At 41.9% G+C, this 23560-nt stretch overlaps 1 long non-coding RNA gene across 2 annotated transcripts in view; it reads right to left on the bottom strand.

Moving 5' to 3' along the window:
- Window positions 1–23560, bottom strand: part of LOC112540427 (uncharacterized) — a 137575-nt gene that overhangs the window by 112875 nt on the left and 1140 nt on the right. For both annotated transcript variants that reach the window (XR_015794317.1, XR_015794318.1), the window contains exon 2: window positions 4919–5140. This is a non-coding gene — a long non-coding RNA (uncharacterized LOC112540427). The remainder of the gene's footprint in view (window positions 1–4918; window positions 5141–23560) is intronic.

The following is a 23560-nucleotide window of genomic DNA, read 5'->3' as shown; positions in this document are numbered from 1 at the left end:
TTGCTTCAACATCCATGATTAGATAGAGCAATCATTTTCATTCAAAGCAATAAAATTACCAATTAACATATAATCTACATACACTTACTATATAATTTGTTTTTCATTTTTTGTTTTTAAGAAAGAGGATAATCCCAAAAGTCATTTTATTATTTTGTGTTTCTTTGCATAACCTGTTATTGGGCCACTTTAGTGGTCAAAAACCAATGGCAAACAATGGCAAAAAATTATCTGGACTTAGGATGCCATGAGGAGTGCTCCATAAAACCTTATAAAATCATAAGGTCACTATTCCCATCTTCTAATATGTCCTCCTCTGGTAAAAAGCCATTCAAAAAAATCATGATGAAAAATTAGTTGGCGGTATTCCATCTTTAATGGCTATTTCACACACACAGTACCATTTATTTGCTGGTAAGTGTGTATGTATGAATCATCTCTCAGAACTCCATCTTTCCTGATACCATGCAATCATACTAAGGTAAAGTTGCTTCTAGATCTCACAAGTGGGGAAGAGAAACACACAGTACCTGTATATTTTTCCTGTTATGGTATATCTTCTCCATCCACTTGATATCACAGCCACTTCACATTGCATCATTCAGAAGACCCCCATCAGATTAGGTAGCTGGTCAGGGGTACATACTGCTCCAGAGATCTTCTTTCAGTCTTGAATCCTTAACTGCCTCATACACAGCACTTCCCAGTGTCCACTACTGATACATTCTCACAAAACTTCTTGTGGAAATTAAAAAGTTGAATATGGATTCAAATCAGTGTTACCAATCTCTTTTATTCCTTTTGTTATGAACTCAGTTGAGACTGAGGTCTCTTTAGGCAAGTGATGCTAGTGTTGTTCCCTCGTAAACAGGCATGGGGCTTATCTTGTATGCATTTGAATTTTACATGGAAATGTCACTGACCTACAGAATCCTTTTGTTTTTCATGGCTCTTTGGTTCCAGTGCTATGAGTTATGTTACCATTTTCCCCAATCTGCTTTCTCCAGAGGTGCTGGATAACAACACTCCAAGTTCTCAAGCATGCTGACTAGAAGTCACCATAACAATCATGGGCTTGTTCCAAGTCATGAGGTGCCTAACTCACAAAGCCCACCCATCCCCTTGCCTGCCAGGCACATGATGACTTGGAATAAGTTATACCTGGCCATATTTAGATCTATATTTGGAGGATGTGCTGAGGGATATAAGAACTCCTTTAACATGGACAGCTCACTTTTTCTGATCACAGAGTTAACTTGCCATCAATATCCACAAGGAGATAGGATCTATTAGCTTGGTATGTCCCAAGTGCTTAATAGATCTCCAAGGACACTTGGAGAGTTTCCCAGAATTCTGCAGGGCAGTTCTGTCTGGAAGTGACCAGATGGGCTGAGTCCTGTCTCTCCCTGTGAAATTGATTCTGGTGGGAATGGTTCTTTGGTTCTCTGAGGAGCTCTAGCAAATGAAGCATCACAGGAGATGCCTGGAACAATGATGGTGGAAGATGAGATTGGGCACTGGTACAAGCCCAAATTCAGGGCTACACTGTGGGGATAAGGGCAGTTAAGTGGAATTACTTCTCCACCGTTAACTGTGTCCACAGAGTACAATCTGGCAGCTCTTTTAAAAATTGCTTTAGGTATATATATTTGTTTATAGATACATTTTTATAGATAAATAGAATCTATCAGTTCACACATTTTGTTTTGTTTAAGTTTCATGATGCTTCCTCACATATAAAATCTAAGATGGCCATTTGCACAAGAAACTGCACATTCAGTATGTCTCATTAAGTAACATTGTGTTTGTGTGTGTGTGTGAGCCTAAAGTGATCAGCGAATACAAATGCAATGAATGCATTACTGGTACTGCTGAGCACAGAAATTGTGCAATTGTTTTCATACCAGGTGTTACTGAATTTCATGAAAGAGAAATTGTTTCAGAATGTTATTTCATTGGAGAATAAAATTTCAGTGGAATTTTCATTGGTGGAATATAGCATTCTCATACTTCTTTAGTAGATGAAGGATGATGTGAATAATGTCCTGCACAATCATTTTTCTAGCAATCTGCACCTGGCCACCCTGGTTTCTAGGCTTCCATGACATCTCAAGTAAATTAAATATGAAAGAACTCCTCCCACTACTATTATTGCTAAGTGGGAGACCTACCCATAAGAAATTGTTGGAGAATTTCTCCTGGCCCCGGAGAAATCTGGAAAATTTTGAAAGTCATTTGTGGTCAGCTCTAATTAAAATTCCTATAGAAATTTGTGTATAAGCCTGAGAGTCATCCAATGTTTTGGAAATATAGCAATAAGAACTCTACAGCCATTTCCACACTTGTGATTTAAAGCATCTTATAGCATCATCCAGTTATTTCTGTGGTTATATATCAGTTACAAAGACAGGCTTTATATTGCCATTACGATGGCTGGGTGATGCTGTAAGATACTATAAATCACGAGTGTGGAATGGCCTAGAGAAAGACATGTTTCCTTCCCATCTTTCTTTCTCACCCACCTTTTGTGTATCATAGCCCCTTTTTTTGAAATATTTTGATATTAATCTTTTTGGCTAACATCCTCAACAATACACTGCTTTCCTCCTCCACCTGTTCTGAGGAGTCTCATAATGTATGCACCTCATCCCACTCATAATATCTTCCTTTTGGCTTTTCTTAAAATTTCTACCTTGTCCCCTTTTGAGTCCATCCAAATGACTGCCCAAACCATATTTTATGCTTGTTAAGGGAATCATATGCCCTCCTCCTCCCAGCCACTGGGGGGTGCGGGGGGTGTTCCAAGGGCTTTCCCCAGCTCAGCATTCTCTTTCACACCTCCTTCCCCATTTTTTAAATGATTAAAACTACTTCATACTGCTTCAGACTATAGGTACTTCTAACTCAATATAATCTGTGCCAGAGGAAGACCACCTTTCCCTCCCTGGGGAAAGCCCTTTTTTTTTTGGTGTGTTTGTTTTGATGATTGGCCACCAGGACAGAAATGGGCAGAGGAGCAAAACCTAAGCACTTTCCCCCCACTTTCGGAGTGGGTGGATGACGGGGTGGGTTATAGATTGTTTCAATATTTTAAATTATGAGGGGTTGAACAGTGGAACCAATTACAAGCAGAGGTGGTAATCTCTCCTTCACTGTGTATGTTCAAGCAGAAGCTAAATGCATGCTTTAATTGGGTTCTGAGCACAGCAAGAGTCTGGAATTGGTAGTTTAAGGGGCCTCTTCCAACTCTAAGTGTCAGCCTTCCCGTGTAGACCAGACAGGAAAAACAACCCAGATGAGCTAATTCTACTTAATGTAAGGCTATATTAACAGAATCTTGCAAGCCTAAAAGTACAGTTCTCCCATTGTCACCTTTACAGCCCGATAACTTAGGGAGGGTCCCTTCTGAGCCTCTTGCCCTTCCCACTATGCAGCTATGGGCCATGCTCCCTCTTATCTGACCATTCCTAGGCAGCATCTCTTTGCCGGGCTCCCAAGGTTATTCCCACATACCATTACATAGTTTCTGTGAATGTTGGCAATGTAGTCTGAAGCAGGAAAAACTGAGTTTAGGATTGCATGTGGCCTGTGCACTGTGGTTGTGCCTTTCCACCCTACACTGATGGACAGCACTTCTCCAGGATTTCAGACAGCAGCCTTTCTTAGGCTTACCATAAAATTTTAAGGACTGCATTTTGCAAATGCAAAGCATACAAGGTCTTTCCTATCTCAATTGACTAACCCCTTGTTGCCATGCAGATGAAGAAGGCAGGTAAATGCTCTTCCCACAGCCATAACTCACTCACCCCATAAGCTTTAATAGTTTGTATCACCCAAAAAGGAAAAAAAAATTGAATGAGTCCATTGGAGTTGGGCACCTATAACAATTTCAAATTAAATGAATAAATGAGCAGCAATTTTGGTTTCTCTATCCACCATTGCTTGTCACCCAACCCAAGCAGGCCATGGTACTATTGAACAGAAACCCAGGGTCTCACTCAGCAAAATGAGCTGAAGGGTTCCCAACTGTAGCAGGAATGGCTTCTCACAATTTGGAGTAAAGGAGTACCTAAAGAGAGGATAACCTTTTAGTAAGGTTATCGTATCTGGGCTGCAAAAATCTGGAAGAAAAGCTCTAACTCGCTGCCATCTAATCCAATGAATAAATTACATAATGCAAACTGTTGGGAGTGACCAAGTCATAGTGGTGATAAGAAAGAACAGAAGCAGTAGAAGGTTCTTCGGTGGTGCAAGCTACTCTCCCAGGGTGCTCACACTCTGATGAGATAAGGACACTTTATACAGCATAAGATTTTTACATTTTTTCTCTCTTTTTCCTTTCTATCACCATCCTTTGTTACATGAATCAGCTAGATTAATCTTTATCTTTTTCAAAATCTATCTTATGCCTAAACACAATTTATGGTACTGTATTGCCACTGCTGGCACTAGAGTACTACTCTCCTCTTTCTGTTCATTATTTAAAATTATACAAGTATGATCTCACAGGGTGAGATCAGAATACAGTCTGATTCCAGACCCCAAACAACTGGTTGAAAATGAATGTGCTGAACTAGCTTTGTTAAAGGGGAAAAAAACCCAGTCTCTATATGAGACTAAGATACATAGAACAAACAGCATAATAACAGTCCTACATCATCTTTGTAAATTGTATAAATCGCAGGAAAGTTTGCATAATATATTGTTCTGTTTCCAACACACTAAAAAAAAAAAATAATAACCTTCTTTGTGAGGCTCAGAAGGTACCACAGTCTTCTACCTGTAAGATTGGTTTGATAAAAAGCTCTCCTCTTTTTCTCTGTCTCTCTTCTGTCCTGAGAGTAATATGACAATAACACACCAGCAAATTTATTTTCTACTAGAGAAGAGGAAAAAACATTAGCTGGGATATATCTACCTGCTTTGTGCACACAGTCTCATTATAATGAGAAAAAGACACCCTGTAGTAATTGATGGGAAGCAGTTCCAAGTGCAGTTTTTTAGAACGCAGTCCATGATTTGATACATTAACTTAATTCCTCAATGCACGCTCCAAGACCGCCTGTCCTCTGAGTCGTGATTCCGTAAATGCAGTGGGAGACCTTGCGGGTGTTTAAGTGCTGAGCCAGAATAAAGCTTCCTTTAGGAGAAAACAATAGAAGTGAGAAAATGAAATGTTGTAGCATGCGTTTCAGATTCTTAGATGGCCTAACAGTGGGTCCTGAAGTTGATTCTTATGTTACTTTTAAAAACAGAGTTTCTATAAAATGGGGTGGGCATATGCTAATGTGATCCATATGAACATAACCAAAAATATCTGGTTTGGCTATGATTCTTGGACAGTTGCTAGAAGAAGTTTGCTGTTACATAAAGCAGGAAGCAACTAGTAGGTCAGTTTCGGACATTATGTTTAGCCAAAGCTGGATTTCTCACAATATGGGTACTCAACAAAAAGTAACAATAACGGATGAGTGTTTTGTAACGTAAGTATGCTTGTAAACACATATTTCTTGCACTTATTTGTTTGTTTAATTTATAGGCTGCCTGACTCCCAGATGATTCTAGGCAGCTTGCAACCAAAAGCCAACTTATTAAAGAAAAATACAAGAGACCAGAAGAGTAAAGTATCAAGCCAAATCAAACCAAACTGGGGGCTCTACAATCACCCTATTCCTGAGACATGAAAGAATAACCAGATGTTCAACCTGGTTTATCCACTTTTAGGTATTAAGGCTTACAGTAAGGTAAGCTTCTAAAAATATAACTTTTATTTACTTATTTTATTTATTGTATAGATTTACATGGCAGCCCATCCAAATATATGACTCTGGATGGCTAACAATATTAAAAATGATAAAAACGTATGCCAAAAAAAAGAAAAAACCCAGCCAACATAAACCACATAGCAGAGGAAAATTGTAAAAACAACAATCAGCATTCAACCTAGCCAGGAGATGGACTCCATCACAACCTGGGGCCCTAGGCTTGAGCACAAAGCCGAGTCTAAAGGACCTTGTGAAAGGCCAAAAGGGACAAAGCCAATCTGATGTCTGGAGGGATGATATTCCAGGAGACAGGAGCCACAACAGAAAAGTGTTCCTCAGCACTTTTCCCCATATAGTTCCCGATGTCTGTTATCAAGGTACATTAATCTTTGGAAACTATTGTTGTGAGCTCTGCTACATGTACTTGCATATGTTATAGGAGGAGACCTGTGGTAGGCATTGTTTGTAGCTGAGGTTGGCAGGCATTGTTTAGAGTTACTGCTCAAGAACATCTGGACAGGGCAGTCCACATTCTCCACCCTTGGTTGGCTACATTTAGGCCATTCAAAAGGGTTACACATTCTTTATTGTCCAAAATTGCTAATTTCTACTTGGTGACATTACATGGCTATGTCTCTTGTGCAAAGCAATTTTTTTAAAGTTCTTCCAGCTGCCATACTGGAAAGCTGCTCTTCTTTTCCTATCTCCTTTCTTTCTAATGTTGATCCTCTTTGGAGTGACTTAAAAAAACTGGGATGGAGTAATTGGGGCTGGTGCTACTATGAACAGACTGGAGGCATGGCCTCTTTTTCACACCCTCCCCTATACTCGGGAGAAGATGAAAGCTCCTGAGAAGACAGAGACAGGAACTCCTAGAGCAGCTCCACTTTTGCATCATCTCCATCTTGAAATCAACTAGCTTTCTGGTAAGTAATTTGCATGAAGTAGGGAGGTGCAAGTTAGTTGAGCCCTAAAGAAGACTACAGGTAGTCCTCAACTTATGCGAACCAGAACTTCCATCGCTAAGCAATGTGGTTAAGTGAGTCATGCCTAATTTTATGACCTTTTTTGCCATGGTTGTTAAGTAAATCACCACAGTTGTTAAGTGAATCACATAGTGGCTAAGTGAATCCAGCTTCTCCCATTGACTTTGCTTGTCAGAAGCCTCCTGGGAAGGTTGCAGATGATGATCATGTGACCCTGGGATGCTGCAACTGTCATAAATACATGCCAGTTGCCAAGCATCCAAATTTTGATCATGTGATTGGGGGATGCTGCAATGGCCATAAGTGCAGGGAGCAGTCGTAAATCACTTTTTTCAGCGCCGTCATAATTTCAAATGGTCGTTAAACAAATGGTTGTAAGTCAAGGACTACCTGTAGGTCTGCTTGGGGTAAATTTAACTCCTTCTGGGACAGTTAGATTATTTGTGTGAGAGATGGCACAACACACTTATATGACCCAGTTAAATGTGCTGTGTGAACAGGAAGTAAAGTAAAAAGTAAGGACTGAGCAGAAAATAATAAACATATAGCACTTCCTGACTTTCTTTCCATCTTTAAGAATTACTTCCTGTCGTTGTGTTATGCTTTACCCTTACACAACTGTAAATCTAGGCCCTCCAGACTCCCAACCCATGCCTTATCGGCTTACTTGGCAATAGACTCACAGACATGACTTGGCTAGCTTGGATACATTATTGCAGCTGAGAATGAAGCCAACAATAACACAAGATCTGCCTAAATGTATGCCAATGCTCCAGGATCTAAATTCTAGTCTCAGTTAATGGATATTTAGCCATTCTCACCAACATAGCTGGGATTTGTTGAGGTAATTGTTCTCAACATTTGGAAACTGCTGGTCCCTGCTATACCAGTTTCACTCCAAATGCAGTGTACAATTGGAAGGAAAAGTCATTGTTATACTATTTCTGAAGAGCATCAGGTTGGAGAGGGTTTTTTATAATGTCACTATAAAGCAAATTTGGGAGAGGGAGCTTTCCAAGTTATCCAGATACATCAATACTGGCGTTTTGCCAGAAAGTACTAGTACAGCCTGATTTCATCATCCATTAGCGCTGTGTTGCTGGAACCACCTTCCTCAAGATGGCACCTGGTAGGTATCTTGAGATTGCAACTCCCAAGAATCCTTGCTAGCACAGGACTTGCAGTTCCAGTACTTCTGGAAGACTCCAGCCTGGAGAAGACCATCCTAGAAGTTCTTGTGCAGAAGCTGTAGTATCTTAGTACTGGAATTCACATCAACTCAATTTCTTTATCCAAATTCTCATTCCATCATGGTCAACAGCTAAGAGAAGTTTAGAAACTGGTTTTTTCCTGCTAATTACAATGATGTTTCATCAACATTAGTTTCAGAAGGAGTAGCCAGATCACGTTTGCAATACATATTGTCACAAATCCAAACAGATTAACCTGAAGTAAAAGAACGATCCTTAATCCAGAACACCATATTCTTACAGAACATAATAACACTACTGTAAGAGTAACTGCTTGACTTGTAATTTCGGTCTTTTAATTTTTTTTTTTTTAATATTTGCATTTTATAGCCATACAGTTCTTGCTGTGGCTTAAAATAACAGAAGCAATTTTACAGTAAAACGCACAGTAACTTTTTCAAAGTATTCATTTCTAAGCAATGTAAATCAATTAAAAATGTAAGGATATTAAAATGTTTGACAACAATACAGACATGTTTGTTCTAGTTAAAATGCAACCCTCCTCAAAGTGTAAGGCAAACTAAGTGCTGTTTCCTTGGAGTTATAAAAAAGCTGGCCAGGGGCATCCACAGGGGTCAAAAAAGTCAAGCTAGCACCTATGAACAGGAGATGAAAGCTCTACCTCTTTTTTATAGGTGTTGCACGTGCAACACTAAGGAATTCCATCTGACAGGACCCAGGAGGCGAGCCTTCTCTGCCATGGCACCCATCCCGTGGAACATCATGCCCCCCAGGTGAGATTGGCTCAGACCCTTTCCTGGAGAGCTCTTAAAATGTGGTTTTGTCAGCAGGCTTGGGGAATCCCATGGAAATAGGGAGCCTGTGAAATTGCTATATTGTATGTAAAATCTTGAAGGCACTCCCCCATGATTTTAGTTATATTTATGTTTTAACTATTTAACGGTTTTTTGGTTTCATTTTTGTTTTTGTTTTAATTGTATGCCACCCAGAGTCACATCCGTGAGATGGGCAGCTATATAAATTTAATAAATAAATAAACACTTGCAAAAAGAGGACGGGCTTTGATTTCATGATTAGGTAGCAATTGCACTGCTGATGGCTCATTAGTTTCTGAGTGACCCAAAGTCCATGAAGTATTCAAGGGCACAATCCAGGGAGAAGTGCTGAAGAGGAAGACTGGCACTGGACCTTAACTGATCATCACAGAGGATTTTTACTTGGGCTGAAGATGACAGAAGAAAGACCAAAGCTGTATTTGTCAAAGGATCAGCAGCTTCCAACATCCAGCTGAGAAAGAGGAAAGCGTGCCACTAACATTACCATAAGCCTATACTCTAAAATGAGGAAGAATAAGTAGGGGTAGAATTAGAATGAAAGGCAGCGTGGTGTAGTGGTTAAGGCATCAAGCTAAAAACCGGGAGACCATGAGTTCTAGTCCCATCTTAGGCACAGGGCCAGCTGGATGACCTTGGGCCGGTCTCACTCACTCTCAGCCCTAGGAAGGAGGCAATGGCAAACCACTTCTGAAAAACCTTGCTAAGAAAACTGCACGGACTAGTCCAAGCAGTCACCAAGAGTCAAAACTGACTTGAAGGCACACACACAGAATATTAGAATAGTCCACACATATATTAAGACATTTTAACAATCTCCACGTACAGTATCTACATGTTTAGGATGATTAGAGTTCAAAGTAGGAGTTGAGAAAGATAAATGCTCTCACGTGTACTTTTGAAACTCTGCCTGATTTGAAGGGGAAGGGGAAACTGTTCACATGGTTTGCAGAGCAATCAGAAACCCTGACTTGTGCTTGGAAGTAGCAGTGTCTGCAGAGGATGTGAAAGCAGAAGGGGTCATCTTGCACATTTGCTGACATCCCTTGTGGGTACGAAGGGGTGGCCTTGGATCACCTTGACCACCATCTTGCCTGTTTTGACCACCCTACCCCACAAGGCCGCTGTTTGCCAAGCTTGGGAGTGGAAAAGTGAAACTGCTTTTGCCGTTTTATCTGTAGTTCGGCTAAAAAGGGGAATAACCTGGAATGCTCTTTGGCACTCAATCAGCCCTCATATCCCTAAGGCGTACCCATGACAGAGATGGAAAAGGCCCCTTATTTCTATGTCACTTAGAAGGACCACAGTTCTTGTATGGGAAGAGCCTTTGAGATTTGTATTCTCAGTGCAAAATCCTACTTTCTAGAGCTGTGTAGCTTAATTGTGATAAGGCACCGATGAATCGCAATGCACACCTTGTTAAGTTCAGTCTCATTCTGTCCTGCTATTGTGAAGTAGTTAGTTACATTTTGGAGCTTCTCCTAGACTTTCAGGTAGCCAAGAAGTGACTCCCCACGTGTTGCAGATCCAGGATCTAAGGCTCCTCAAGGAGAAAAAGGGGGTGGGCCGCTGGGCCAGCAAGAGACGGCATTTCTACTGAATGCGACTCCAGCGTTGAGCATAGCACCGCGAGCGACGAGACCACGGTTATTTCTGGAACTGCTTTCTAACTTAATACGCACTGTGAGCTGCCTGAATTATAAAAGAAGACGGGGGTGGGGGGGAGGAGAAAATATGGAGGGAAAATATTTAGCGTACAGAGAAACGGTGGCGACGCTCGCGCCTGCCTCTTGCAACCTGGGGGTGCGCGCGCGCGCGCACACGCGCATTTCATTTCTCCGCGGGCTTCTGTCGCCGGGCCCCCGCAGTTTGCAACCTCTCACGTTTTACACTCTGCTCTATACCGATCTACAACCGCTTGAGTCACCGTTCTTAGGCTCCCCGGGCGAGGGTGGTTCCCCACCCCCTCGGGGCTGCGTTTTTGAAAAGAAATCCGAGTGACCGGAGCGCCGTTCGCGTGCGTCATGACAAGATCCCTCCGATCCAGGCGGCGGGAAGAGGCAGACCGCAAGCAAGCGGGCAGGCCGGGCTCCTCTCCGCTGCGCTCCTCCTCCCACCCGGCAGCGCTGCCGGCTGGCTGCTGCGTGACAACCCCATTTCACAACCACACCGCTGTGGTTATTTAAACCGATCGCGCTGCCAATCTGCGCGACGCCCTTCGCCTGAAATCTACACAGCGATAGCGTGAGAAGAGCCAAGGCTACGCGGAGGGCGCCTGTCCCCAGCACGCCTCTCGCGCGTCCCCCCGTGCTCTCTGCCCTCGGTCCCCTCCTCCCAAAGCTGGTTCTCGTGCGAGGCTCACGCGGGAGAAACATGTTCAAAGGGCAACATCAAACGTAGAGAGGAAGGAGCGCCTTTGTTTCCTAATGCCGATCAAAGAGCCTGGCTTTTCTCTTACTCACCCTCCCTTCTCTAATGTATTCAAGGCTCCGAATTACTCTGCCGGGGTGGTGGGAATGGCGGTGGCAAGAACAACAAAATAATTACGACAATGCTGTTCAATTTGTGACCTGATTTCTTTGCACGCCATCTGGCTAACAGCGTTTAAGGGGTCAAGGCCTGGTTGCAATTACCACCGTCTTGCCGCAGCCGTAAAGTTGCTGCGAGTGTTGCCCTCAAGTTAATTCGGGAAGCACCGTCTGCTTGCAACTACAGCCCGGCCTTGCTTGCCTAAACGCTACTCGCCATTCAGGGCCCCCTACCCCTAGGCAATTTTATGCCATTTTAAACGCTAACAAATTTGTAGGGAAACCCAATGCTTGCCTGTTGAATTTCATTTATTTCAATGAGACATTCTCAAGAAAGCAGGTAGAACCGGCCTGGGGTAAATAATTTCAGCCCGGAAGGACTCCCTATATGTCCCAGTAAGGTGTCTCCTGGGTTTTTTAATACATCCCACACAGGGATAAGAGAGAGGCTGTGTCCCTGCAGCAAGAGCCATTGCTTCAAAGCATTCCTGGTATACTGGAGTTGGAGTGGGAAGGTCCATATCCACCCTTAACCTCTAGGTGACTTTGGCCTCAATGCTGTTTCAGCTCAATCCACCTTTCAGGGTTGTTGTGATTCAGGTGGTTTCATTCATCCCTCATGCTGGCTGGTACTAATGGAATTTGTAGTCTAACACATCTGGAAGGTGCTGGGTTGGGGATGGCTGGTTGGATCCTGCCAATATGTGCTTACAGCCAATACAAGATTGAATAACCTGAACCAGAAATTGCTTTCCTGGGGTTGGATTCCAAAACCTATCAGCTTCAGCCAACATGGACAGCTATATGACTGGTAGTCCACCAACATCTGGAGTCATAAGTCCTCCACCCTTGTTCTAAAGGGAATTCCAGGAATATTACCCATCTTGAGAGAGAGAGAAATCCTGCTTTCTGAGTTAGCATTTTTTAAAGCTTCAGGTAGTCGATTTTAACCTTTTGAGTAAATAGCTCTCCTGCGTAATACCACATGATCTTTCACCTTGTAAAACTGTACAAGTGCTAAGCAGTGCCTTAAAGTGATGATTTATTAAAAGGATCTGCAAAACAGGGAAGGAGGAAAGTCTGAAAATATCAGATAGTCTAACCATGTTATCTAGGACCTTATGGTGGGAGAATGTGCAGACTGCTATCAACGTTCAGAAACGTTGGGCAATCTACATTCATAAACTGAAATGTTACAGTGCATGTATATCTTTTAGAAGGGACTATATGTTTTAATCAACTTCACTGCAGAAAAAGAGGATGTTGAACAATGTTGTATCATTGTTCTTCTCCAGCCATTTTACACTTTTACATGGCAGGGCAGTAACACAAACACTCTACTTTTCCACTGGCAGAAATGCAGGAATGATGGACCATATGCTGTTTCTGTGTATTTGATCTTGCTTAAAATGGCAGACACAACTCTCCCAATCTCGTATAAAAGCAACAGGTGTGCACACATAGAGAAAGCTTATGGGGAGTTTTGGATCTCCCTTTGGTTGCTCTGTAATTTAAAGTAATAACCATATAAGGGGGGATAAAACAGGAGTAGGTGGCCATATCTTTGGGCTAAAATTAAAGTGTTGCAGGAATAAAAATGCATGCGTCAAAGATCAAACACTTCTTTCTCTCTGAAAGCTTTCCATAAAGTCATATTTCAATTCTGGATCATCCCTAATTGTATGCCCTTATGACAAGATAGAGGTAAGGCACCCCAGGTTGATAGCCTGATATGTGCTGAAAGAGTACAGAAAAATCCACCGTTACTATTATCAGATTTTGGCATTTTATTACTTTATTTAAAAAGAGAACTAACGTTGCAATCCTACACATGCCCACCTAGGGGGAAAATTTCATTGACCTCATTAGGACTTCCTCTTAAATAATGATTATACATTTCAATCTTATTGTAATAAATCTGCAATAAGCCCCCTGATTTCAATGGAGCATACTTCTACATAAATGCACATAGAATACTTTAAAATGGACTCTGCATTCGTCAAATCATATACAAACCTTGCATTAGTACCCCCCGACAGCCACAGAAATGTGATTCTAGTTGAAAACTAGGTGAGATTGTCACCTCCGGTTTACTGGGATGGTACTAAAGGTGGGAAAGTAGACAAATCTGACTTATGAGAAACACTATACAAACCACATTAAAATGAAAGGATACTTCAGAAAACGCCATATACCATGTGTAAAGTGGAGAAAAAGCCACTGCTCATAAAGAATACTGTAACTTCAATTATATTTTATACAGAAGTGCAGAAAATAAAAAGTACAGGAATATTCATTATTTATTTATTTCTATAATTCTGAGGCTGCCAAACTCCACAAGATTCTGGGTGGCTTGCAACATTAAAAGTAGGAAAACGCTAACACAATTAAACCAGAGATCATGTATGTCTAGAAGAAGACAAAGATCCCAAATTTAAAATTCTACAGGGGCCCAGCATGCACCCTACTGCAGGGCTTGGGGAAAGTCCTTTTTATCTTTTTTCTATCTGTGTAAGTGTGGTCCTTTTTATAACTTTTAATTATGTATTTATGGTTTTAATTTGATGTAAACCACCCAGAGTCCCACATTGTGGGGAGATGGGCGGGGACAAGTCTACTAAATAAATAAATAAATAAACAGGTTCTCAAGGACGTTTTAATATCAGGGTAGGAGGCATACAGATCTTCGGGTAGATGCTATTCCAGGTGGTAGGCACAATGACAGAGAAGGCATGCCCCCTTGGTCCTGACATTGATGATATTGATTGAAGGGACCTGGAGTGCACTTACTCTGCCAGACCTTATGGGATGGGCAGAACTACAGGAGACAGGGGCTTCCTCAAATAACCAGGCTCTATGCCATACATGTGCTGGTGGGGGACTCGGTTTGTTCTGTTCTGTGTTGGGCAAGCACGCTGACAGGAACATTCTGAAGCTGAGTGAAGGAGTCTTCTCTGTTGAACCAAAGCAGGCCAGATTTTGTAAGCTGATATTGTAAGTCTCCTGGAGAGCAGGCTTTTGGGAACCCAATAAACCTGCTGGTATGTACAAGTGTGTGAGTGGTAAGACAGGGTACTAGGATAAAATGCAGCATAATACAACACAGGTGAAAGGTTAAAAGAGCACCAGGGAAGTCAAAGAACAGTGTCCATATATGGTGGACTTTGACTAGAGACATCAATTTTGTAATGTATTTCATTGTGTTGGGAATATCTGCTTTGTTACACCATGCAAATATCTGAGCTAACAGTACTGGGATGAGAATTTTTTATTGATTTGAAATTTATATTTAAAGCATACTGCCAATTCTCTCCCATCCTGGAAATGCTGAATAAAATACAGTAGTAACACGTCATTTCTCATTTTAGACTCTTTTTACACTGGTTGGGTTTACTTAGCAGACTGAACCAGCGTAGTATGATTTGTTTGGCTTTGGCTTATTATGTTGATAAATAACTTGAGCAGGAAGCCACTGAATTTAAGAAACAGAGTTCTAAACCACTGCAGAAACCATCACTGCTATTTCCAGATTGCAACTGAATTAACACAAGCTATACAGTAAGCGTGGCACAGTCCCGCATCAGGAATCAGAGTTAGGGCCTTCGTACAGACAATTGCCCAGACCCTGCACATACAGTGTTCTCTAGTGTGGGTCAGTTTTCAAAATAACCAATAATCAAGATGCTGAGATCAATATTTTGGATCGTTTCTACTCAAAGCAGTAAAGTTAATCAGCTGAAATATAATCCTGACAGCATTGTGAGCTTCCATGCATACTCCAGTTACTGGGTTGTCAGCTTCAATGGTTTAAAAAAAATGAAAAAACCCTACATGGATACAGGATGCAGTGAGAAAGTAGGAGCTTAAATGAAAACCTTGCCTCTGGCTATCAGAGGGATTTTTGGCACCTCCAGCAAGGCAGACTCTAATGCTGCTGCTGCTGCTGCTTCCTCTCAGCCTCCTCCCCTTCCCTGCTGCTGCAAATCCCTTTGGGAGATCAAAGGGGTTTGGCCCACAATACTCTTGCCAAGTTCAGGATTAACGAAGTCACAGGGCCAGCTTTTAGTTCCGCACGCAAAGCTCCCAGCAGCCTGTCTCCAAGTGGGGGGGGGAGGGGGAGGGGGGATGTGTGCTGTCATCTGAACTGAATGTGCAAAGTAAAGCTGAAAAATAAATAACATGGGCAAGAATACAATGGACAAGGACAGTGCACAGGATGGCTGAAGGGAGAACCTCCTCCAGGAATCAGATTCTCCCCCTGCATTAAGAAACGTGTGACTTGGAGGAACGCCCATGGCTTTAAAAGCACGTTGTTACCTTGGCCAGAGAGGGAAATGCAGCAGCCAAAAGGAGTGCTCTGCTAAAAGTCACATCTCCTGATGAGAAAGTTTCCCTCAGTCTTGAAATAAATGGGAATGAGAACAAGTTTCTCAGTAATGAGGAAGGAAATGTTCCCTGCATTCTCCTCTCTGTTTAACTGCACTGGTTCCGAAGCATCTTTGGACACCTGGAGTCTCATAAGTGGGGCGGCATTACTGCTTTACATGCCAGCTTTGTCAGCATTATTTAAACGCGCGCACACACAATCATGTGTCTATATTTTCTTCAGAGGCTGAGAAAAATAACTGAGGCTTTATTTCCTCTCCTCATACATCTAATAAGCTGCAGCGCAACTGTGGACTAATCATCAACTTCATCCACAGAATGTGGCATAATGTGGAAAATAATAGTAATAGTAATAGTAATAGTAATAGTAATAGTAATAGTAATAGTAATAATAATAATAATAATAATAATACCAACCACCATCACCCAACTCTGGGTGGCTCATAACAAACAAATTACAATAAAACAAATAAAAATAAAAGATTGCAAGGGCAATGAAGCCAAAAGCCTGGGTAAAGAGCCAGGTGTACAGTACACGGCTCTTCTAAACAGCAGCCGAGTGGGGGCCATCTGGATCTTGGGGTGGGGGGACCTTGTTCCAGAGAGCTACACATAACTCACTGCTCATAGGATATGCCCTTCTCAGGAAACTTGTTTTATCATCCTCTAGTTCAGGGTTTCTATGCAATTCCAGTCCAACTGATATTAGAAGGAATAGTTCCAAGAAGAAAACACTAGAGTCTGACTATGTTAAGAAGATTTTCTCTCTTTCTGGAGTTCACAGCTTGATATGTTGCTATACAGTTTGATTAAAAGGGGACTTGGACAACAGAGATTTATAAAAATCACAGCTTTACTGAAAAATCAATTATCCTTAAAATGCAAGCAAAAACAAATATATATAAATTACTAGATAAATTCTATTCCATCCAATTAGAACCACAACCTTTAATACTTTGAACATTCAACTAACATTGTTTTCCTTTTCCACCTCTGATCCTCATACCATGATTCAACTTCTGTTCCTAATGACAATGCTGAATCTTCTGTAGATCTGTTTTCAGCCACTAAATGCACCCCTTTTATCTGGACTTGACCAAATGCAAAACACAAAGGGCCAAACTGCATAGTAACAACATAATCAAAGTTGTTCATAAAATCAATGTAAATCAGTTTAATGAAATGCATTTAGCAAAAACATGGGCCTTTCCTGGCATTAATACAATTTATGGCCTAGCAAAAAGATTAAAGCATGCTCAATCTTTTAACCTGAAGCTTGTAAGTATCAGATAGATCTGGGCAGCTGGCTGTTGCTATTCATACATGTTAAAGGGCTTAGTTTTGATTTAAACAAAGGCTCAGAGTTAGAATAAAGTAGGAAGGATACATCTTCGTTTTCCCCTTTCCAAGATAATAAAAACTAGTCCCCATATCTAGCATCAGTAGGGTCTTCTTGTTGAATGGAGTGTTGCGTTTAAGTAGAATTGCAAAAAAAAAAAAAATGCAGTTAGGTAGAAATTCAACAGATGTAGAGATCACTGCAATAATACACAGTAGAAAAACAATGTTGAATTTCAGCCTGCCATGCCAGAAGAAGAGGGCAGGTGGCAACTGCGTGGTTTTTCTTGGGTAGCTAAAGATGGGGAACAGAAAAAAAGAATTTTGGGAGAGGAACATTAACTCAGTTCTTCTGCTGCACTTAATTCTTAATGTAGGTTTTTTTTGGTCCGGCCAAGCATGGTGTGTGAATCTAATCATGGTTCATTCAATAAATTATGATTAAATTGCGAGTGAACCCAGTCATTTTAGAACCCAGCCTGGAAGCACTCTAGATTGGATTTGCACCACATACTAGTTACAAGTAATGAGCTACATTAGGCTGCATTGCGCGAACTCAGATCAGCCTAGTTAATTTGATGTCTCCTGTGTTGTGCAAACAGTTGTTTTTCCAGTCAGAAGACGAAACTTCTGCCAGCATAACACCGGCAGGAATTTAAGGAGGTCAGATTCGTTCTGCTTTCCTCCCTCTCCCATCTTCTTTCTACCCTCTCGCCTCCGAATGTAGCGGTGCACCAGGGAAGCGCCGCGTGTGCATCTGTTATATATAATAATATATAATATTTTCTATATAATACGCAGCCACAGTGACTCCAACCCCTCGTCACAATTCGGGCTTTTCAACGTCAACTCCGTCCTCTTCGATCGTGACCTGTAATCAGACGGGTGACCTCTCTCCCTGCCGCCTCCCCCTATCGAGTCGTGCCCTGCAGTACAATTGCGCTCTCTTCCTTCCAGGGCGCCCTGTGCGCCCTGCTTCGAGGCCACGTCTCCCAGGGAAGCAGATCGTGACAACGGTCCCTTGCAGCGTCAGCCACTTCCCTCCCTGAGCTGAATCACACCGTGCAAAGCTGCGCCGGGGCTCCCCGGGGAACGCAACCCTCCCGTTGCTCGCCTGCCTTGACACGCACAAGGAGGGCGGAGCCGGAGCCAAAGCGCGCCGCGGCTTCCGTGCCGGATCTTGACTCGTTCAGGGCTTCGCGTGTACGACTGGCACGCAACACCAGCTGTTCCTGCCTTCTTAAGCGCTAGCTTGCGTGCTGCGACAGGATCAGCGGGTTGGCGGTACAGCGCGCACGCACGCCGCTGCTGCTCCCTCCTGGCCTAGTGACCCCGCCGTCATCTTCCCGTTGCAACTGCGGAGGTGCCTTGCAGGTTTCGCGCTTGGGAGGAGATACAGTACTTAATTGCTAATCCAAGGCGGGGCAGTTTGGGACGAGTAGGGAACGTTTGTCCTGGGAGCGCTGCAGAAACTGGAACGCGGCGTCTCCGCGTTTATCGGAAGAAGCAGTTGCTTGGACGAGGTCTCGCCTCTCGTAAGCGGCCGGATAAACACCCTTGACTAGGTTTTGCCCCAAGGGGTGAACTTGCAAAGACGTGCACCTCAAGGGTGTCTGCAGAAACTAGGTTTTTCAGTATAGCTTTAGCAGGACAGAAAAGAAGTTCTTCAGTTAAGATATTTTTAAAAATTCACCTTTCTCTGCCTGATGAAAAGTTTTGAAGGGTACTATAAGATTATTTTTTATCTTCCAGGATACATAAGACTTACCAACTGACACAGAAATAGCCCAGGATTAACATGCATTCCTTATGTGTATAGAATGCCCCCCCCCCCGCAAAAGTAAAATGGACTTTTTTCATAAAATGGAAGTACTGTAGGGTCTATGTCCACTGAGCTGGTAAACAATTTGCACACAATACAACTACCCTCCAGCAAGGAGCTGCCTTGAAGACCACTCAGAAACCGCAGATGATGCAAAAGCCAGCAGCCAGCTATTAATGGGTGGGAGACCCCCTAGTCACTTCACACCTGAGCTACAGATCCTCCTTTGGCTTCCTGCAGATTTCCAGTTGCAATTCAAAGTGCTGGTTTAACCTAAAAAGTCCTACGTGGCTTAGCTGTTAGCATTGCCTCTTTTTGGCTCTTGTCCTTTTTCTGCCCACTAGTGAGTTGTGCAGTTACAACAAGGATATCTCTGAATGTGTTCTACATGATATATCTGCAATATTCATGTAACTGAGTTGTTGATAAACATTTACAGAACCTGCCTGGGCAAATTTATCTGCCATTGGGCAAAAACTTTTTAGACATGAGATTTTATCACTAGTGGCGGGCAAAAAAGGAACAAGAGCCCTCTCTTGAAGTGGAATGACCTGTCCTGTACACCCTTGATAGTTTCAGAAAGTGAAAGGAACCAGATGGAACAGTCTGCCCCCCCGGCATCATTCTTGATAGTTTTCCAAAAGCCAGCTTAAGTCTGAGTTATTTTGGACAGCTTTTGGGGAACAGAGTTGCTAGGTAAGGGATTATTTACTATGATGGATGTTTTATCCTGTTCTTATTCTGTTTTTATGTTTTATACACTTAATTGTAGGGAGTTTATATAACCACAGCAATATAAAAATTGATAAACATGTTATTTAGACAAAAGTATTTCCTGATTTCAATATTTTAGGCACAATATTTCTTGATTTCAATTTGACCCCCCAAATCCAAATGGTTATGAGCTGCCTCCTGGAAATCCTCAATACCACTAGAAACCAACATTTTAGGTCTGAGATGCTGGGATCAGAAACTGCTCAATGCTGCTTTTCCCTTCACAGTCCAGCATAATGTGCTCAACTGCATGCATTCTCTATGCTTTGTGCTAATTTGGAGCTTTGTAAAAGGAACCCAGTACAAAAATATTAGTAATAAATAAAATTATATGGGCATCTTTTCTCTTCTTTTCCTTCCCACCTTGGCTTTTCACTACAGAGCTGCTTTGGTGTCTGACCTCGGCATTTCTTTGTCAAGACTGGGAAAAGTACATTGCAGTGACTTAGTGATGACTGTTCATTCAAACCGGGTTGTCTTGTCTTGTAATTACCTTGGAAGGATCAGTGCCTTAAGCGTTAATGTTTCTCATAGTATCATGGAGTTCCACTGACTGGCTGGAAACAGTAAATCATGAATTAGTTTTAGAGTGAATCAGTTACTGCAACCTTCCCAGCCTAATAGGTTGAGGACAACTCCCAGAATTTTTCAGAAGGATGGCTGGAATTCTGAGAATTGACCTAGCACATCTGGAAGGCACCAGGGAGGGGAAGGATAAGTTATTATTATACAGGGAATACTTGCAGAAGGCTATTTGACCCTCTCCTTAAGGTCATAGTGGAGGCATCCATCTGGCTACTGTGGGAATTAAGATGTTGGACTAGGTGGACCCTAGTGATCACAATGCTGGACTAGAACTGGTCAGGTTTGGATTCCGACTCAACCACTGGCTCAAAGTGAGCTCTTTGGCTATCTCATAGCCTCACAGAGTTACTGTAAGGAGACAATGGGAGAAGGGAGAGACAGGAAGGGAAAGTCATGGCTTGGGTTCCTTGAAGAAGACAGTATATAAAATAAATTCAGCAGGCCTCATCTTACATTTTGAAGTATTTATGGTAGAGGCATGTTTTAGAAAGTTGGGGACAGGGTGTATTTCTTTCACTATGTTTTAGAACGTATGACTATACAACAGAGACTTCTATTTCTACATCCTAACCAGGGCTACTAAAAAGGCTGCTTATTTGTTTTGTACTGAGAACAGTGTTATAGTCCCTGTGAAATATTTAATTTCCCTTACTTCTTGTTGGCTGAAAGCTTTTTGTAATTCTGAATGGTAGCAGATGTTTGATCAAGAGTTGTTTTATATAATCAATCTGTTAAAAATAAGGAAATCAGTAACAGATTTTATCTTATTAGTGAGCTATGAACTGAACATTTTAAAAAATTAACAAGTCCACTGTACGTCCGTTGTGGAACTATTTTAAAGAAGTAGGCTGATAGGAACAGAGGAACTTGCCTTATTCTGATTGGGTCTGCAGATCATGTGAAACTGATTTGTTTAACCATGATTTATTGACAACCACAGCTGGCTAAAGCCTTAAACCAAGGTCACAAATCACAGTGGCTGTGTCAGCATAATATGCTAAGTGAAATCCAAACTAATCCACTTAGCACAGTGTGCAAGTCCAGCCACTAAGTCAGGCTGTTGGTCCATCTAGTATATCAATGCTATCTACACTGACTGTCAGCAGTCTCCCAAGATTTTCAACTCTACCTGGGAGAGCCAAGCCACCTCTAATATCCCAGGGACAGCATTTTCATATCGCCTGACTGAAATGCAGGGTGTGCTAATGAAATCAGTTCACAGACTAAGCTCCCATTCCTTAAGATTTATATAAATCAACTGACCTACATTCCTGTCTGAACCATTATGATGCTGTTTATAAAGAAAGATTGAACCATATGACCAGTCCTTTGCGCATGTAAGTTGTTGGGTGGGGGCAAGCCAGCTGAGCCTTTTTACCGAAACCTATGACATCTTCATCTCTTTGACAACAAAACAGCTCTATTTAAAAGGGTGCTGTAAGAGCAAGGCAGGCTAGACAAAACCAAAATGCCATTGAGCCTTGTCCTTGATAGGATAGTAGAGACTCATCACGCAGGATGAAGGAAAAGCATAAACATATTGGGGGGGGGGATTAATTCCATGGGAAGGAGCCACAACAGAAATGCTTATTCTCAGGATTATCCCTTGTGTTGTGTTTTGTTCTGAGTGAGCTTTCAGCCAGGGCTGGATAAGCAAAAGCAGTTCAAGTACAAGGTAAACAGATGTCCTAGCTTAGAGGCACTGACCTAGCTCTAACAGACAGCTCCTGGGTCACAGAGTTCTAGTGAAATCAGGCTTGTGTGTTGATTTCAGTAACCTCAAATAATCAGGTGATGCCTCTTTTCCTGGCCTTTCCTCCTATTGTACCTGAGAGTGCTGTGCTTGCTCAAAGCCTAGATCACTAATTTTAACTAAGGACATGGCAGAGGCTGTGCATTCCAAAAGTACATACCAGGACATTGCAGTCTATCAGACTGCGGCACAGAATATTCTGTAAACCAGGAAAGATGACAGTATGCCTGGCCCAAGAGTTAATGCAAGCAAAAATGGTATAATTAGGTTTCAGTCTCATTCAATGGTTTTGGGGTTCACTGTAGTTCAGCACTTGAATGGCAGCTGAACAACAACAGCTGTGATATTCTGTGACTGGGGACGGCTACTGTGAAGAAAATAAAAGGGACCTCTACCTGTGGACCTTCTTTGGAACAACTAATACAAAATGGAGGCTGTACAGTAATATACATACTCCCACCTTTGCAGCTCTGTCCTGGTCTTTCTGTGACAGAAATGTTAGCAGTTGATGAGAAAAGTATTCACTTACTTGCTGTCATCTTTTACAGCAGTTGTCAGAACAAAATAAAATACAAAATAAATGAAAACAACAATATATACCAGTATCTTAAAAGCCTAAGAGAACAAACATATGCCTGGTTCTACAATGTTGACAAGTCCCCTTAGAGAAGCACTTTCATATTCAGGGAGGAAAAAGCACTAGCTAGAATGGATTTACACTCTTAACTAAGGTATACTGTGCCTTGTTTCTGGCTTAGCATGTTGTGTGAGACAGTACATTGGTTTATAAATTCTGGTTTATAATATGCTGTGTGAACTCAGCCAATTGTGGCTTATGTGGCTCATACCTTATGTGTAAATTAAGTCTTAGCGTACCTTGCAATGTCTCACTACACAACTAAGCAAAGAACAGAGCAGTAGCTTTTTTTATTGTGATTGAGGGAAACTGAATGTTCTTTGGAAGCTTATCAGAGGCTCTTAAATGAGAAAAATTAGTAAATGTGATACAGTTCCTGAAAAAACAGTTTTTTTACAATCAATTACCACCTCCAAATATATTGTGGATAAAGAAAAGAATGTGGTCTACAGCAATGGTGAACAGCTTTATGGGATCCATTTCGTTTTTTGACTAGACAATTGATTAGCTCAGGGCAGAATTAGTATTGTTAATTATGCACTAGACACTAGGGCAGGGTGAACAATACTTGGCCTTCCAAATGTTCAGCTACAACTCCCATCAACTCTCCCAATAGGCCCAAGGATGACAATGCTGGGAGTTGTACTTCAACAACATGTGGAAAGCAACAGGTTGCCTACCCTACACCTGAAAATATATGCAAGTCAAATGTCAGTTTGCAGAGATCAGAGACCTATAACATTTTAAAGCCATCCACAGAGCTGAATAATACCATTATTTGCATAGCAAAACCAGATATGACACACATTTCCACCACGTATTCTGAATATAGTCACACTATCTAGCAAAACTGTCACAGAGGGTTTTTGAAGGCTGAAAAGGCATCCTATCAACCATCAGAGTTATTTCTCTGTGTCATAAATCAACTATGCAAGGGTATCA

The sequence above is a fragment of the Python bivittatus genome, unplaced genomic scaffold, assembly GCF_059951505.1.
Source record: "Python bivittatus isolate LINGU-HERP-01145 unplaced genomic scaffold, Pbiv_v1 ctg000980_np1212, whole genome shotgun sequence".
NCBI classification, from domain to species: domain Eukaryota; kingdom Metazoa; phylum Chordata; class Lepidosauria; order Squamata; family Pythonidae; genus Python; species Python bivittatus.
This window is presented reverse-complemented; position numbering and strand designations above follow the sequence as displayed.